The sequence below is a fragment of the Saccostrea cucullata genome, unplaced genomic scaffold (genome assembly GCF_032062105.1).
Source record: "Saccostrea cucullata isolate Sc308-1 unplaced genomic scaffold, CSIRO_AGI_Scuc_v1 ctg1272, whole genome shotgun sequence".
NCBI lineage: Eukaryota > Metazoa > Mollusca > Bivalvia > Ostreida > Ostreidae > Saccostrea > Saccostrea cuccullata.
This window is the reverse complement of record NW_026921815.1, coordinates 1-17,019: the sequence shown is the minus strand read 5'-3', so window position 1 is coordinate 17,019 and position 17,019 is coordinate 1. Positions and strand designations below refer to the sequence as shown.

The following is a 17,019-nucleotide window of genomic DNA, read 5'->3' as shown; positions in this document are numbered from 1 at the left end:
AAAGCAATTTAAATGTTTAATTTTCAGGACGTAAATATATGCAAAATTTTGCAAATATAGGATTTGTTGTTATCGTGTACTAGATACCGGTATTGTCTTGTGTTAAACTGGTTGTCAATCTCGGTAACTGTTATTGAACTGTATACCAGTGGTATAAGATCTAGTGTAGGCGCAGGTTTTTGCAGTAATAACTGTAGTGAGTGTACGAGTATTTGTAATTTATTGTACGTGCTCATATTAAATGCCAATATCGCAATAGATTTTTTTAGGGTCAGTGACCGTAATATCGTGTAATATCGCACTGAAGTGTGTAATTTGTTATTTGTAATTTGTTATCAGCAAAATTTAATGTAATTTCTTGTCTTTTAATGTAAGTAATCATCTGTTCAGTATCTTGCCAGTAAATGTAATTATCTGTTGGCAATGCTTGTAAATGATTGCCATCATCGTCAGTAATTCAATGTACAAACTGTTGCCAGAATCTTTTTGTTTGTTTTAATTGTTAGTAACTGTAATTTGTAATTGATTGTCATGTATTATCGCTTGTCAGAACTCTGTACTGTATTCATGTACGTGCTACTAGGATGAATATATACAGGGGCGTTCTTTCACTCCTTGTAGGAAAATATAAATTAGATCCATTTTTCCAGGGAGAAAATATGGGCCAACACTGGTACGTACATGGTATTAATTTTATTTTTTGATGGGGAGAGGTGTTTAAACCAGTGCATATCCATTTATTATGTTACATAATCAGAAAAATTTAACTCATGCAGAGAGTGATAATTTAATTCATATTTATATGACACTTAAAAATGACCGGAATTATACACAGGAAAGTCAGCTGACTGATATAAACACTTCTGAACACGATCACACAATTCAGCTACTGTATAGTTAGAGGTGAACTCTACTTATTTTTAACACATTACACTTTTGATCGATTTATGTTTTTTAAAATGAATTTTTGGAGTTTTGATTGTTTGTTTGTCGTTTTGCTTCTTGTTTCTGAGTTTGATGAAAGAGAGAAATTTCAAGTACATCTTAATACGTATCAAGCGAAGGAGATTGACTCTTGGTCAGAGAAGGGGGGGGGGGGGTGAGATGGATATTGAATGAAATATGGAGAAAAGGAACAGTATTCCAGCTCAACATTCGTGGAAGGAACACAAATCTACAGACCTCTAAAAAAAAACATCAGAGGTCTCGTAATAGAGAGTTACGTGGAAAAATCCTTGTCTTTTTACTTGATTTAAACCGTTTAAGACAGCCTAGTGACAGGCCGGGGTTCACTCTTGATCGGGTGGTCCTGCAGTCACCTACCTATGGCGACGTCTCCGTAAGAGAGAAGAATTCTCCAACAGGACGTAAAACAACACACAATCAATTCATTCATGGGTAATGGAAAAATTCAAAATATTACATGATTGGCATTTACATGAGTAATACGTCTGACAAATATAATATAACAAAGTTCTTGTATGCAAAACAAGTAAACCTAGTGTATTTAATGCCACAAGACTTTGAGGTATTCTTTTCTCTTAAAAAGAAGCCCTAAAAGTAATCTCTCTCAGTGAAGAAATTTCTCATAATCATAAGTCTGTTTTTAATATTTTTAAAATCTCCAAATTCCCAAGTGTAAATTGAATATGATTTACTATGCGTAAATTCAAAAACTTCATAAAAATTTACAATCAAAGCACAGGCGCTTGTGAATCAAAGATACATAGCTGAATCTGGCATGTGTTCTATCAAGCTTCTTACAGATGTTTTATCAGGAGTACATGAGAAACCTTTTTTTATGTGAACAATATTTTCGGGAAACGGTTTCATTAAAATGTGAATGCTAAATAACTTCAAAGAAAGAAGAAAATTTTAAATTAAAAATATGTTGCCAAAATTAGACATTCAAAATGTACGATTTTTGAATATTTTATACAATAAATCCTTACACAGCCAATTGTGCCTAACGTTAATTTAGTGTTAATCTCAATTAACATTAAATTAATGTTAGCTTGATGTTAGTTTAATGTTACTTTCGTGTTAAGTTAACGTTAAAAATATTAACATTAATTTAACGTTAATTTTTAACGTTAATTTAACTTAACATTAAATTCATGTTAATTTTTAACGTTAATTTAACTTAACATTAATTTCATGTTAATTTTTAACGTTAAATTAACATTAAAATTTTAAGTGAGCTTGGGTTCTGTCTTAAAAAAATAGAACCAAAATATTAACATTAGATTAACGTTAATTAGTTAATGTTAATTTCATGTTAATGTGAATTTAACGTTAATTCTTTAATGTTTATTTCATGTTAATTAGAGTAACACGAGATCGATTAATGTTATTATTCAAATTTTAGACCTAACTTTAAGCAATACTTGCCAATCATTTTAGTGACATTTAATTAATTAGTTAAGATGTCCACATATGGATACTCGAAACCGCCGCCCGGAGTTGGGGGTTGGTGGTGGTGGGGGGGGGGGGGGGTATTGGCAATTGTGTCGGAAATAAATTTTTAACCCCAATATATAAAGATAACAGTTGTGTTAATATTATACCATAGGTTCAAAAGGTATTTCCGACACAATTTATTTCCGACACAAGTGCCTGTGTGTGTGTAAGGGTGTGTACACGTGTGGGTTTGGGAAAGGGAGGTGCTCTAACTGTTAGCACCCTCTTCACCTCGTCCATTTTTTCATACATTCTTAAAAAAGTAATTTATCTAGACAATTATAAGCTCTATGTCTATCTTTCAAAATGTCAACTTGGATTTGGATTTTTTCCGGCTAAAAATGGTCCGTAGCTTTTCTCAGGATCGGTTTTGTTTTTATCGGACGAAACTGTACGTCATGTTTGACGTCACCAGCTGTAACAGAAATTGAAAACACAGAGGAAAAAGGATTTATCAAGTCTCTGTTAAAAGTAAGTATTTTGTAGTCTTTGTTATATTACGTTTTTGAGAGTTTCATAATTTCAGAGGTCCCTAAATGTTTGAACTTTATGTACAGCAACATAACGCATAATTACTCAACAGTCCTTGCAGGCTATTGTGTCGTAGGCTGTGAACGACGTGCCAGATCTCTCCTGTGTTGGATATTTGTATATCAGCATTACTATTTTTATTAGGTCTATTTATTGTTCAGTTGGTTAAATTTGTTTGAACACTGAAGCCTGCCGGTACATCTGTACTGCCACCCTACGTACGATACGGAGAAAATTCGAAAGTGAAAGTAGAAATCTTGTACAATTGAACAATAACCATCTCCGATCTCGAAGTTGAAGTTAAACACACAATGTGAGCGATGTTTTCCCTGATTCTAACAGTTCATCTTAATTGGTTTCACCATTATCGAGAAAAAAAACCCGATTTGATATTTTTTTTTATTGTATTTTAAACAGCTGGAACTCGGTATCACATCTGACTTGCACTTCTGAAACACTGTGAAATGGATCAAATCGGACTTTGTCGTCGAGACTCGGAAGAACCCAGCTGTCTAAATTATTATGCCATTGGAACACAAAACAGGTATTGAAAGTGGAACAAAATGTAAACAATTCCCACAGTAAATGTAATGACAGTGAAATTTACATTCACACACCCCAACTGATTTTTTAAAATTCCAGTTGAGTTAAGTACTTGTCACTGCTTGACACTTGTCAATATTTTGTTCAGAAACATTTTAATAAGCATTAAGATTTTTTCTTTTACTGCATAATACAGAAAAGATACTTGTATGCAAGGCATGGAGAATAGAGCAGACTACAGCCTCTATATACCATTCCTTGGTGCCTCCTTGAATTGATGTTTTTCAGGATAACCATACAGGAACAAAGGTTATTTATGAAATAGTATATACATAGTTTATTCATAATTTTCATTTAGAAAAATTTTACAACTTGATCTAGAGTTTATGCTAAAGAGACAAATTTAAAGCCAAGTTGCTTTCACTGTACTAAAAGTTTGCTTTGAATCAGACGCTGCACATAAAATTTGATTTCTATCTATGAATATCATATATGTTGAAGATATTACATTTCAAATAAATGATTTTTAATTATTTTTTTTTTTATAATTGTAGGTTAACTCAGTATAAAGGCTTGCTGACATAAACAGAACATGATAATCACAAGAAAGTGAATATATTTCATCACCTTAAGCAATCTTCAAAATCCAGGTAAAGTGCATTTATTCTGAACACATATCAAATATTTAGAACCATTTAATATGTCACCCCTAATTTTTTTTGAAAGTATACTGGAAACACGATGTCTGTTTGCCAGTCTCACTGTACAGTGTATAGTAAAATATATGGAAGTATATAGTTTTTAAATACTAGTAGCTTTTTAGTTCACCTGAGCCGAAAGCTCAAGTGAACTTTTCAGATCACATTTTGTTCGGCGTCTGTCTGTCCATCTGTTAACTTCTTCTCAAGAACCACTGGGCCAGGAAAGATGGAACTTAAATGGAAGCATCCTCAGATAGTGTACTTTCAGGCCTCTTCAACCCATGGGGGTAGGGGGGGGGCACAATGGACTTTCAGTCTTACTTAAGAAATAAGGTACAGTTAATTCTCGATAAACCGCCACCTTTTGTAATTTAGAAATCATGGCGGTATAACGAATTTGGCGATGAATCGAATTTCCCATCTTTTAGAAAACAAGAAGTAGAGTTACCGTTCTTAGAAATACCATTTAGCATTTCTATTCATATTATTACATCTACATGTATATAAAAACATATTTCTGATTGAAAATACTTCAAGTTATTTTTTTAATGTACAATTTCGCTAAAACAAAATGTGCAGTTATGAATTAAACACAAGTACATGTGTATGCATGTAAATCTGCACGTCTGATATTGAAAAAAAACCATGCTGGGTCGTCGTCGTGATATTTTGCCGATAGTACGTAAAATGAATTCTTGAATAAATTCATTGTTTTTTGGCATCATAGTTAATGAAACGTTCACAATTTATACCGTATAACTATTTTTTCAGCAAACTTTGCATTGTTTAAAGCAGAGATCATCAAAATAATATTGTTATCGGCATACTTTAAAAACGACCGCTTTCATGGCAAAGCTGTGGTTAAATGATGTTTATTAACTTATTAACCAGATAACAGAATTATAACTTACAGTTCATGTTAAAATTATTAAGGTCTTCCGTCTTCACGGAAGACCTTATAGTTATTCTACTGTTTCTTATTATTATTATTCTTTTTATTATTTTTTTTCCAAAATTTTGTGCACGCGATTTCTCAAAGACTACTGGGTGAAATTACATGAAATTTTCAGAAAAGATGTGTCATAACATAAACTTGATCTTTCTGAGCGATTTTTTGGAAATTCGCTTCTGGTGCCAAGTTACGGGACATTTCCTGAGTTTAAAATGACATTTTGTCTTCGATTAATCTCAAGAACGGTAAGAGATATCAATCTCAAACTTTCAGGGATTATAGATCGTGATAGATACTATCAAGGACGCGACATTTCGTTCGTCGTCAATGCTTCCTGTCGTAAGGAGATGCGAAGTTAAAAAATTGTATTTTCTAACTTTTTTTGTTTTTTTATATTTTTTATTAATGTTTAGAATATTAATAGAGACCCTTCTATTGATGCTTACTATATAAGTTGTTTGAATATTGTTTAACCAGAACTCTAGATATTAATATTTGAAAATCTGAAGCGGGCCCAAAATGGCTGCTGTCTCTGTCAACTCCGCCATTTCGCGAGTAGGGGTCTATTTGGGCAGCTGAGCGTTTGATTAAACCATTCTGACATAAGGATACATGAAATGTAAAAAACTACCTGGACTTTCACATAGTAGTACGTTGTAATTACGTGTCATTCTTAAAACTTAATTTCCGTTTCACTGCTTTAGTTTAACTGGGCTAGATACGATATGTAATGTGTACAATGTGTTAAATATACCTTCTTAACGTCGAAATAAAAGAAAGGCGATAAGAACGTTTTATTTATTTAATTTCATTGAAACTATCACACCAGCGTCTTCTCAAACGTTTTCTGTTACTAGTTTTGGTTGGTTCTCAAATAGAAAAAGAAAAGACTAAATGTGCAAAATGAGAGATACTTATTATCATTTGTTTTGCAAGACGGAAAAACAGATCTTAAATCATAGTTATAAGTTATAGTTTTTCAAGAAACAATATCGATGCATGTGTATAGTAAGTATAAAACGTATAACCACTGTTTTTCCCATGCACACTTGTAAACGAATAGAAAAGACAAAAATAAGAAAACCATTTTGACAAGATCGTCTAATGGAGTTTATATTAACATTCTTTTCTCAAAGATCTGAATCAAGTAATTAAACATAAATGGTATCTGATTCCTTGACTGTCGTAGAGCGAGGCATGTTTTTCGGCGAAACATTTCAACCTTTTTATGAATGTGAAACTAATCGGCATAGTTCACTTCTGAGACGGGCTACATACTTCTGAGACGGGCTACATAAAAAAAATAAATTACAGTCATTTCACTGCTTTTGTGTTACTTTTCTATAGAATGTGTACAATGTGTTAAATAAATTTTCTAAACCTTGAAATGTATGCTATGAGAACGTTCTTTTTTCTTAATTTCATTTAAGCTATCACACCTATTTAATAGATCAGTCCAAAGAAAAGGCGCGAAGATTTATTATTAATTATTAATTATTATTTAACGTGGCGTTTGGCGCGAAATTATGAATAATGGCCCGTCTTTTATAATTCTTAGACAGGTGTACTGTAGCAAAAGTATACTCAAGTACATAATTTAGAGCAGTATTCCCAATAGCGTAATGGTTAGCGCGTTGGGGATAAAATGGGGAAAAGCAGATTGGATTTTCACGCTGGTGACCTGGATGCAATTTGTGAACAAAATTTTTAATCACTTCTCAGCTCGACTTTACGAGTTTTTTTTTCCAGAATCGGACGGAAGACCTCTCGTTGCTCGCAACGAGATCGTTTCTAGTTGTTTATATAATTCTTGTTTAATTACTTAATTGTATGTACTTTTTCTGCCTTTGCATGCTTTACAACAGGGATAGCCGTCAACCAATTAGCCGCGCTTCACTGACCACATCCACCTGTGGCGGTATATCGAGATAATTGACACTTAAAAATGGACGTTTGTTGTGAAAATAGGATGGCGGTATGCGAATTTGGCGTTATAAAGAGAATTTTATATAGCAGGAAAAAAGTTCTTGGGAAATCATGGCGGTATTGCGAAAATGGCGATGAACCGAATGGCGATAATTCGAGAATTGACTGTATTTTTAAACATCTATCCGGATATAAATATTGGTTAGTCATGACTCACAAGATTCAATTCCATAAAGCCTGAAGGGCTTTATAATGAATTTAATCTTGTACCAACCCGTATTTATAGCCCGTTGGATGTTTTGAAATGATACCTTATTACTTATATTTACATTTGCGACTTATTCATACTTTATATTTGCATGATCACGCTGTTTGTGGCTTTAAACATGCAAAATGCATTATTTTTCAAAACTAATGGCATGTAAACAGTATACAAGACACTGAATGCGTGTCGACCCTTTATGACGTCACTGAGAAATTCCGTTGAACATTTATCGATACGCACATCTATGACCTCTTGACCCCTGTAGTGTAGATTCAAATTTGATCCCAAGTTTTACATAGGAATGCATAGGAAAAATTTTTCTAAAATCTTCTCCGAACTTATTTGGAATCATCCTCAGGTAGTGTAGATTCAAGTTTGATCAAATCATGACCCCCGTGGGTAGGATAGGGCCACAATGGCTGACCAAAATTTTACATAGGAATGCATAGGAAAAACCTTTTGAAAATCTTCTTCAGAATCATTAGGACAGGAATGATTAATCTCATGACGTGATGTGGAAGCATCCATAGGTTCTAAATGTAGATTCAATTTGTTCAAATCATGACCCCCGGGTTAGGGTGTGGCCACAATGAGGGATCACAGACTTGCATAAGAATACATAGGAAAAAGAATCTTCTCCGAATTAACATGATCTGCAAGTAGTAAAAATTTAAATAATGCCCCGGGGATTGGGGGTTAGCGAGGGGTCACAATGGGAGATCAGGTAACGTGTTGGAAAAATCTTTAAAAATCTTCTTTTCAAGTATGGCAAAATAATATACATGTATGTATGCTGTATTGTAATAGTGACATTTTCAAGTACCGGTAATAGAAAATTCAAATCCCCCTCCCCCAATAAGTATAAAGTAAGCTTCTCAATACTTAATCGATCTGTGTTTTTTAGCTAGCCCATGTGCTCAGGTGAAGGATGTGGCCAATGGACCCCTTGTTTCATTCATTATATTTGAGGCAAATTTGAGTTGTTAATGTATTGCTGAAGTATTTTATTTTCATATAATTATTATAATATATGTATTTGCCTCTCTTCTTTTTCAGATTGGAAAAAGAGAGAAGATTTGTAGCATTGTATTGAATATGCCTGATTAAAAGTATTAATGGATGAATTGGTGTTTTTCTCTTTTCTTCAGAAAATTTGAAATCGGAGGCAATGCTCAGAATTTTAGAGATTTTGTTGAAAAAGCAGATGGGTCCTTTTATCCTTTTGGATATATTCAAATTTAAAAGAAAGTGACACCAGGGATGAAGTCAACATGCAAGCCTAGCTTTCTGCAGTGCTACAAGGAGAAGTGCAAAATTGATGAGCTTCTGGTGTACTTTTAGAGAAATAATTATGATTACATGTAGTATCAGTTAAGCTTCTGTTAGGAAGCAATAACATATATTTTTTAGGAAGAATAGGAAAGAAAATTCCAAAAATATGCACACAATTTTTCTGCATTTTAACGTTAAATAAGTGTGAACTAATTAACGTTAATTTAACGCTTAACGTTAATTTAACATGAAAATAACGTTAACTTAACGTTAAATTTTTAACGTTAAATTCATGTATAAGCTCGATTGACGTTAATTTAACGTTAAATATTTAACGTTAAGTTAACGTTATTTTCATGTTAAATTAACGTTAGGCACAATTGGCTGTGTATAAAACTTAAAAATTAATTTACAAAAAAAAATTAAATTTGACGTCAAAGATAAGGGATTCATCAATAAAATTAGAATATATATTTGATAGGCTAGATTCACAAAATATCACTTTCATTTCATAGACACCTCGAGTCTGATATAAATATTTTGAACATTAGGAATGCCTCATCCCTTGTGAGAACTGACAAATAATTTTTTCCTTCTTCCTCTCCAATAGATTGAATAATTATATCTTTGTGGCAAACCCAGGGAGACAACAAAATAGCATGCATTATATTGGCATTGATTATTTTCCTTTTTTATTTGGATTTTCCATAGGTGCATTATATCTTATATTGTCCATCGTGTAATGTCTGCCCTTCCTATAGTGTCCACTACACACTAATTAGTTCAGTCCTTCTTTGGAATTATTTTACTTGGTAGGTTTCAAGGTCAACAAGAGGCCCATGGGCCACATCGCTCACCTGAGTAACTTGGGTGATGCAGATCTTTACCAGATTCCCCCTCTTGCTATACCTATCATGCCCAACAACCCCCTTCCCTTTTTTTATTTTAAAACTTTAGAATCTACACTACCCGAGGATGCTTCCACATAAGTTTCAACTTTCCTGGCCCAGTGGTTCTTGAGAAGAAGATTTTTTAAAGATTTGTTCTATATATTTCTATGTAAAACTTGGATTCCCTAATGTGGCCCTGCCCCACCCCAGGGGTCATGATTTTAACAATTTAATATCTACACTACCCAAGAATGCTTCCACATAAGTTTCAGCTTTCCTGGCCCAGTGGTTCTTGAGAAGACGATTTTAAAGATTTGTTCTATATATCTATGTAAAACTTGGATTCCCTATTGTGGCCCCGCCCTAACCCCGGGGGTCATGAGTTTAACAATTTAATATCTACGCTACCCAAGGATGCTTCCATATAAGTTTCAGTTTTCCTGGCCCAGAAGCTCTTGAGAAGAAGATTTTTAAAGATTTGTTCTACATATTTCTATGTAAAATTGGATTTCCTATTGTGGCCCCACCCTACCCCAAGGGGTCATGATTTTTACAATTTAATATCTACGCTACCCAAAGATGCTTCCACATAAGTTTCAGCTTTCCTGGCCCAGTGGTTCTTGAGAAGAAGATTTTTAAAGATTTGTTCTATATATTTCTATGTAAAACTTGGATTCCCTATTGTGGCCCCGCCCTAACCCCGGGGGTCATGATTTTTACAATTTAATATCTACGCTACCCAAAGATGCTTCCACATAAGTTTCAGCTTTCCTGGCCCAGTGGTTCTTGAGAAGAAGATTTTTAAAGATTTGTTCTATATATTTTTATGTAAAACTTGGATTCCCTATTGTGGCCCCGCCCTACCCCCAGGGGTCATGATTTTAACAATTTAATATCTACACTACCTGAGGGTGCTTCCACATAAGTTTCAGCTTTCCTGGCCCAGTGGTTCTTGAGAAGAAGATTTTTAAAGATTTGTTCTATATATTTCTATGTAAAACTTGGATTCCCTATTGTGGCCCCGCCCCACCCCCAGGGGTCATGATTTTTACAATTTAATATCTACACTACCTGAGGATGCTTCCACATAAGTTTCAGCTTTCCTGGCCCAGTGGTTCTTGAGAAGAAGATTTTTAAAGATTTGTTCTATATATTTCTATGTAAAACTTGGATTCCCTATTGTGGCCCCGCCCTAACCTTGGGGGTCATGATTTTTACAATTTAATATCTACGCTACCCAAGGGTGCTTCCACATAAGTTTCAGCTTTCCTGGCCCAGTGGTTCTTGAGAAGAAGATTTTTAAAGATTTGTTCTATATATTTCTATGTAAAACTTGGATTCACTATTGTGGCCCCGCCCCACCCCCAGGGGTCATCATTTTTACAATTTAATATCTACACTACCCAAGGATGCTTCCACATAAGTTTCAGCTTTCCTGGCCCAGTGGTTCTTGAGAAGAAGATTTTTAAAGATTTGTTCTATATATTTCTATGTAAAACTTGGATTCCCTATTGTGGCCCCGCCCTAACCCCGGGGGTCATGATTTTAACAATTTAATATCTACGCTACCCAAGGATGCTTTCACATAAGTTTCAGCTTTCCTGGCCCAGTGGTTCTTGAGAAGAAGATTTTTTAGTGACGCCACCCTATTTTTGTCTTTTCTTGATTATCTCCCCTTGTAAGGGGACTTGGCCCTTCATTTTAATAATTTAAACTCCCCTTCACCCAAGGATGCTTTGTACCAAGTTTGGTTAAAATTGGCCCATTGGTTCTTGAGAAGAAGTCGAAAATGTGAAAAGTTTACAGACGGACGGACAGACAGACAGACGGACGGACAGACAGACGGACGGACGACGGACAAAATGTGATCAGAAAAGCTCACTTGAGCCTTCGGCTCAGGTGAGCTAATAAAAGGGATAGCTGGCTATTTTACTTCAAGAAAAAATACGTTATGTCCTTATAAATCTGCCAGTCAGCAGTCTTTACAGAGTATGAATTCTTCCCTTTTCTGATTTTTAATAGGCTTATAATCAAATAATAACAATCAAAAGCAGACGTGTCAATAAAAATCAAATTGAAAATTTCAACAATGTGTCTGATATAAAATGGACGACGCAAGTTCACCCACTCATTTCATTTAAATGACAAAAAGTAATTTCTATACGTTTATCTGTTACATTTCTTACAACCCATGAGCAGTACTTTTTTCTTGTATTAATTTTCACTCACAATGAGACGCCAACACTTGCTGATGCAAAGATAGAGACTATTCGGCACTTGCAACCTTTGAGTAGTGGCAGATCCTTTTCTTGCCAGGACCCAATGCAAAACGGGACTTCGATTTATACGATCTCTTCCTAAGGACGGTCTCCACGTTGCGCAGTAGATTCGAACCTGCGACTCTTAAACAAAAACTCTCTAAGTAAGACTGAGCCACGCGGGCGACTTTTTGATCAAAACGCATTGCATTTGATTTGTATACAATACAATTTTGTTGCACAAATGGGAATTCATTTTGTAATTTTCGTTTTTCAAAATTGGTAGATGTGGCACTATCCTTACGTTTATTTTAGGGGACCGACTGGGGTTTTATTTTAATTGTGAAAACTACAATAGAGAAACTCTTTAAATAACAACATATTATGTAATTTACATTAACTTTAGGGTACATACAAAGTTTGGGGAAAATCTACCATCCAGGTATTTTTAAGGGAACGTCTGAAAATACAGGACTGGTACGTGCACTATTTATAGGATTATATTAGGAAAGTGCCAATTTTTCGCACTTTAAAGCAGATTATACAAATACTACAATAAACTGTTTGTTTTCAAGTTTTAATATATGATAAATAATATTGTACATTGAATATAAGAAACACAAAATTCTACTGTCTTGTTTCCAGAGGGGGCATCTCAAAATTCCAAAAATAATGGAATTTTCCATGTTTTATGGAGTTCTACAAAATATGACGGATACAAAAGATTTACACAAAAAATAATAAAAATGATCAAGATATTCTCAAATATGTTTTAAATTTGAAGAGGATATATTCAATACTTTTTTTCTTTTATAACATTTTATCACCCCTTCTTTAAGAGCTTCAGTTTATCATAACGTCAAAAGCACACTACAACGACGTCAATCTACCTATCAGTTGAAAAATCGTTTTAAACATTAATTTCTTAAAATTGTAATTTAATTTTTTAACCTGTAATTTCTTTCTTTTGGTTAAATTTGATTCTTTTCAAGAAAAAAGTTTCTTTAAAACAGTAAATACGCTTCATTTTACTATCACGATGCGCGACGTTTTGCGCAGTGAAACCCCAGTTGACCCCCTTAGATATTTCTAAGGTTAATGCCCGAAACTTTTGTAACATTTACATGTAGGACAACCTGCAAACAAAAAGAAACACGTGTACACGTGTACCACGGCTAGGGTCATTTGTTCCAGAATGGTTAAATAAGGCATACATTAAGGAAACCAATAGAAAGCAATACATCGTTGTTCGTTTTACATAATTAATATTCGATTTTTAGACTATTAAAATGTTTTTACGCAGTATTTGCTATTTATAAACACACAAATTATAATGGTTACTTATTCTTATTGCTTCAAAGATATTTGAAGAAAAGAAACAGAATTTTTAATTTAATTGTCGACCTTGACACATGTTCTTGATTATGCACAAGCCTGTAGTTAGTCTAATATTTATAAGAATTCTAATAATAAAAAATCATTTGATGATTAATGGATTTCAGTTCCACGTTTTAACCTTGTTATTTATAATTTTTATTGTAATCCACTGTGATGATGTGGCAAAAGTAACCATTTGAGTGTATAATGGCGTGTCAAATAATTTTGTTTGCTCCGTAGGTTCTTTTTATTGTCCATGATTAATGCACTGAAAAGCATTTTTGCAAAGTCATTAAGCTTGTTCTATGTTCTTTTATAATTTGGTGATAGTAATATTTCTTATGCTAAAAATATGAAATTGTTTGATTGTGTTCATAAATATATATCACAAACCAAAAGGTTTCATAAATGAAGTGAAACTATGAAATATTTATTCCAGTTCTTGCCTAAATCAAATACACATTCATTGTATGTTTATAAATTGCTGCAATTCTCATTTTTTGATTCTTCTCATTTCCACATTTATAAACCGGTATTCATTTGTTGTTTTTTTTTCTCTTTTCAGTCTTATGTATTTTTTCTTTCTCCTATAATCCATTCAAATTTGTGTTAGTTATATATAACTTATTGGTGATATATGAACCTGTTACTATATGTGTATTAATTAACCTTGTACCTATGGAGAGGGCTTATATAGGCTATGCCTGCTGCCCAATCCATTTATGTAATTGTTACATAATAAAATATGTTCAAATCAAAAAAAAAAGCGTGTTCTATATTTGTCAACTGATGTATATTATTTTCATTGTGTCCATTTTTAAAAAAAATTTGAATCAAGTAGCCCTTACTTGAATATGAAGAAAAAAATTGAAAATAAATGTTACTGGATAAAATCAATAAACAGAATCTGAGTACATATCTTTGCTACTATTCCAGATATAATTCAAAAAGTTTTACGTATGCTGGCAATTTTCTAGATAAGAAAAAACTCTTCATAGAAGCCAATATATTTCTTGGCGGTCAGAGTTCCCCAGTCTCAGGACCATAAAACTTAAATGAGCTCACTTTTTATCTCAGTCTCACTTTTCCACTACCGGTATATATTCCTTTTGTTAAAGTGAGAATGAGCTTTATGGCTCCCAGGCCAGGTCTATCAGAAATGCAGGAGTCACCAATTCTTTGTATAGCTAGGGCTGTGTAATTAACAAAATTTTTCGATACGATAGGAAACAAAATTCTATGTGACATATTGAATTCTAAACAAGTCCATTAAAACGTCTTTTAGTATAAATCATTTTATGCATACACTTCATTAAAGAACTGTATGTTTTTTTTAAGAAGTGTTTTATAACCCATTTCAAAGTTCTTATCTCAGTGTCATTACAAATAACATTTTAATTCAAACCTTTAACGACTGTAAAATAAACATGTTAAAATAAAGGTGTCTATGTATTTTGTAATAGTTATCTAAGATTGGTTATTTCCATAATGATTATATGCATGTAATTATTGATTAGTTTTAATTTTTTAAAAAGTTAAATATAATCTTTAGTGATTGAAATTCCTATCTTTTTCACAGAATTAGATACATATTGGAAGTTATTTTTCGATACGATACGATTCTTGAATATCGATACATATCGATATAGTGATACTTCCCTGTTTGTGACACACAAAAAATTATGGAAGCCAACGCTTAGAGGAGGGAGTCGTTCAAATAAAAAAAAGATTAACAAGGAGGACAAAGTAAATTAATCAACCTTGTTTTTTTTTCAATAAAAATTATCCTGATTCCTGAAGGTAATCGTGTAATTTGTTCAAGAATTTATAAGAAAACAGAAATAGGTTCTCTTACATTCATCCATCAGGAATTATTATTTTCTATAAAACATTATAATGAAATAAAATAAATATTTATAAATTTTTTTTAATTATCAGCATTACAATATTTTACATATATGTTTGAGACAAGTTTGGAAAAATGTTTGTGAAGAAAGATCAGTTTTAGATAAAATTAGATTTTTAATTAATGGTTCAGATGACCTATATTTTATACCATTATGATATAACTGTCGAAACAGGTGTATTCCTGGGTAGGACAGTTTAATTCAATACACAGATGTGGTTAACTATACCTTATGCAACAGCATTTGCGTAGATTCTGGATTATGAAATTCTAAACAGATTAATGGCCATATAAGTTTCAATCAAAATATTCCCCGGTCGTTTTGGTCGTGGATTTATTAGATTGTGTAAAACAGAGTCTGTAGAGACCAGTATACTTTTATACTAGATAAATTGACTATGTTTACCGAGGAAAATAAATATTTATTTTTAAAATTGCCAACATTGATCACCCCGAAACTAAATAATTTAACAGTTTTATAATATGTTACAGAAATAGCGCCGATATATATTTAAAAATAAAACTGGCCACATCGATGTTTCTGTAAAGTTCAGATTGCAAAATTAATCATTTCAAGGTTCATTCTGTACAGAATACAGTCTTTTATTATTTGAAATTCTTTCTTTTAATCAATGAATCATGTCAGTCTACATTGTATGTTCTGCGAAATTATGTTTATCGTAAGATGCGTCAAACTAAAGATAAAAAAAAATAACGTCGTCTTTATTTACCTATATAGAGGTATGCCTTCAACTCTGTGTATTGCAGAGATCATTTGCGGCAAAGATGGGCAAAGTCAAGCAGTAAAATAGTACTTGCTATTCAACTAACAGGAAGTCTCTGACAAGACTGTGGCTCTACTGGTTTATACTTATGACGGTGGAAGAAAAAGGTACATGTAGCATTTGAACTTTAAACTTTGCAACAGCAATAAATTTAAAAATCATCATTGTATTAGTCATTTTGTTGGCAAGATTTACTGAAAACAGATCAAAACTGTAGGAGGAGTAGCATTCTGAAAAATATTTCAAAGAATTTTCTGTTTTTTAGTAACCATGGCAACACCGTTCATCGAAATCAAAAACTGATACACAGAATTATAAATCTTAGTGTAGTCTTTTGTGTGCCAATTTTATCAAAATCAGACCAAAACTGGAGGAGGAGTAGAATTTTGAAAATATTTCAAAGAAAATTTCTACTTTTAGTAATAACCATGGCAACATCGTTCATCGAAATTAAAAACCGATATACAGAATTGTAGTCTACGTGTGTGCCAAGTTATATTGAAATCAGATCAAAACTGTAGGAGGAGTAACATTTTGAAAAATTGTTTACAGACAGGCAGACGCGGTCATCTTCCTATCGCAAAAGCTCTTCTGTTCTTCGACCATTAGAGCTAACAAGAAGTATGTGAGCCACTGCTCACTAGTAATACCCCCGCTCTGATATGAATATACAATATCACTTTAATATACACAAGTTCATTTACGGGCATATACACAGATAAATAGGAAGTTGACATCAGATTCAAAAATTAATCCAACCATATGGCATGTCTCACAAAGTATGTGCTAGAATTTCAAGCATCTGTAATGAGTAGTTGCTGAGAAAACTGCAACAATAAATTATTGTTCTGCATGAAATGGACAGACACATGGATAAACAGGAAGTTGACATCGGATTTGAACAAAAATGTATCCCACTATATGGCATGCCTCAGAGAAGATTGTGTTGAAATTGCAAGCATCTACGATGGGTACTGGTAATTGCTAATTGCTGAGAAAACTGCGACGAAAATTTGTTACGGACAGACGGACACACAAGGATAAAAAAGTGTACCCCCCTATCCTTCGGAACGGGGTATAAAAATACCCGAGTGAGATAAGAGACACACCATGTAAAATTCGAAATAATGCTCAAAACAGAACAGACTTTGAT

General features: G+C 33.1%; 1 long non-coding RNA gene across 1 annotated transcript; it reads left to right on the top strand.

The window, feature by feature from the left end:
* The first annotated feature begins 2,760 nt into the window (after positions 1 to 2,760).
* LOC134260759 (uncharacterized) lies at positions 2,761 to 4,427 on the top strand. Its single transcript, XR_009990623.1, has 3 exons — positions 2,761 to 3,535; positions 3,731 to 3,843; positions 4,089 to 4,427. It is a non-coding gene; the product is annotated as an uncharacterized LOC134260759 (long non-coding RNA).
* The last annotated feature ends 12,592 nt before the right edge of the window (positions 4,428 to 17,019 follow it).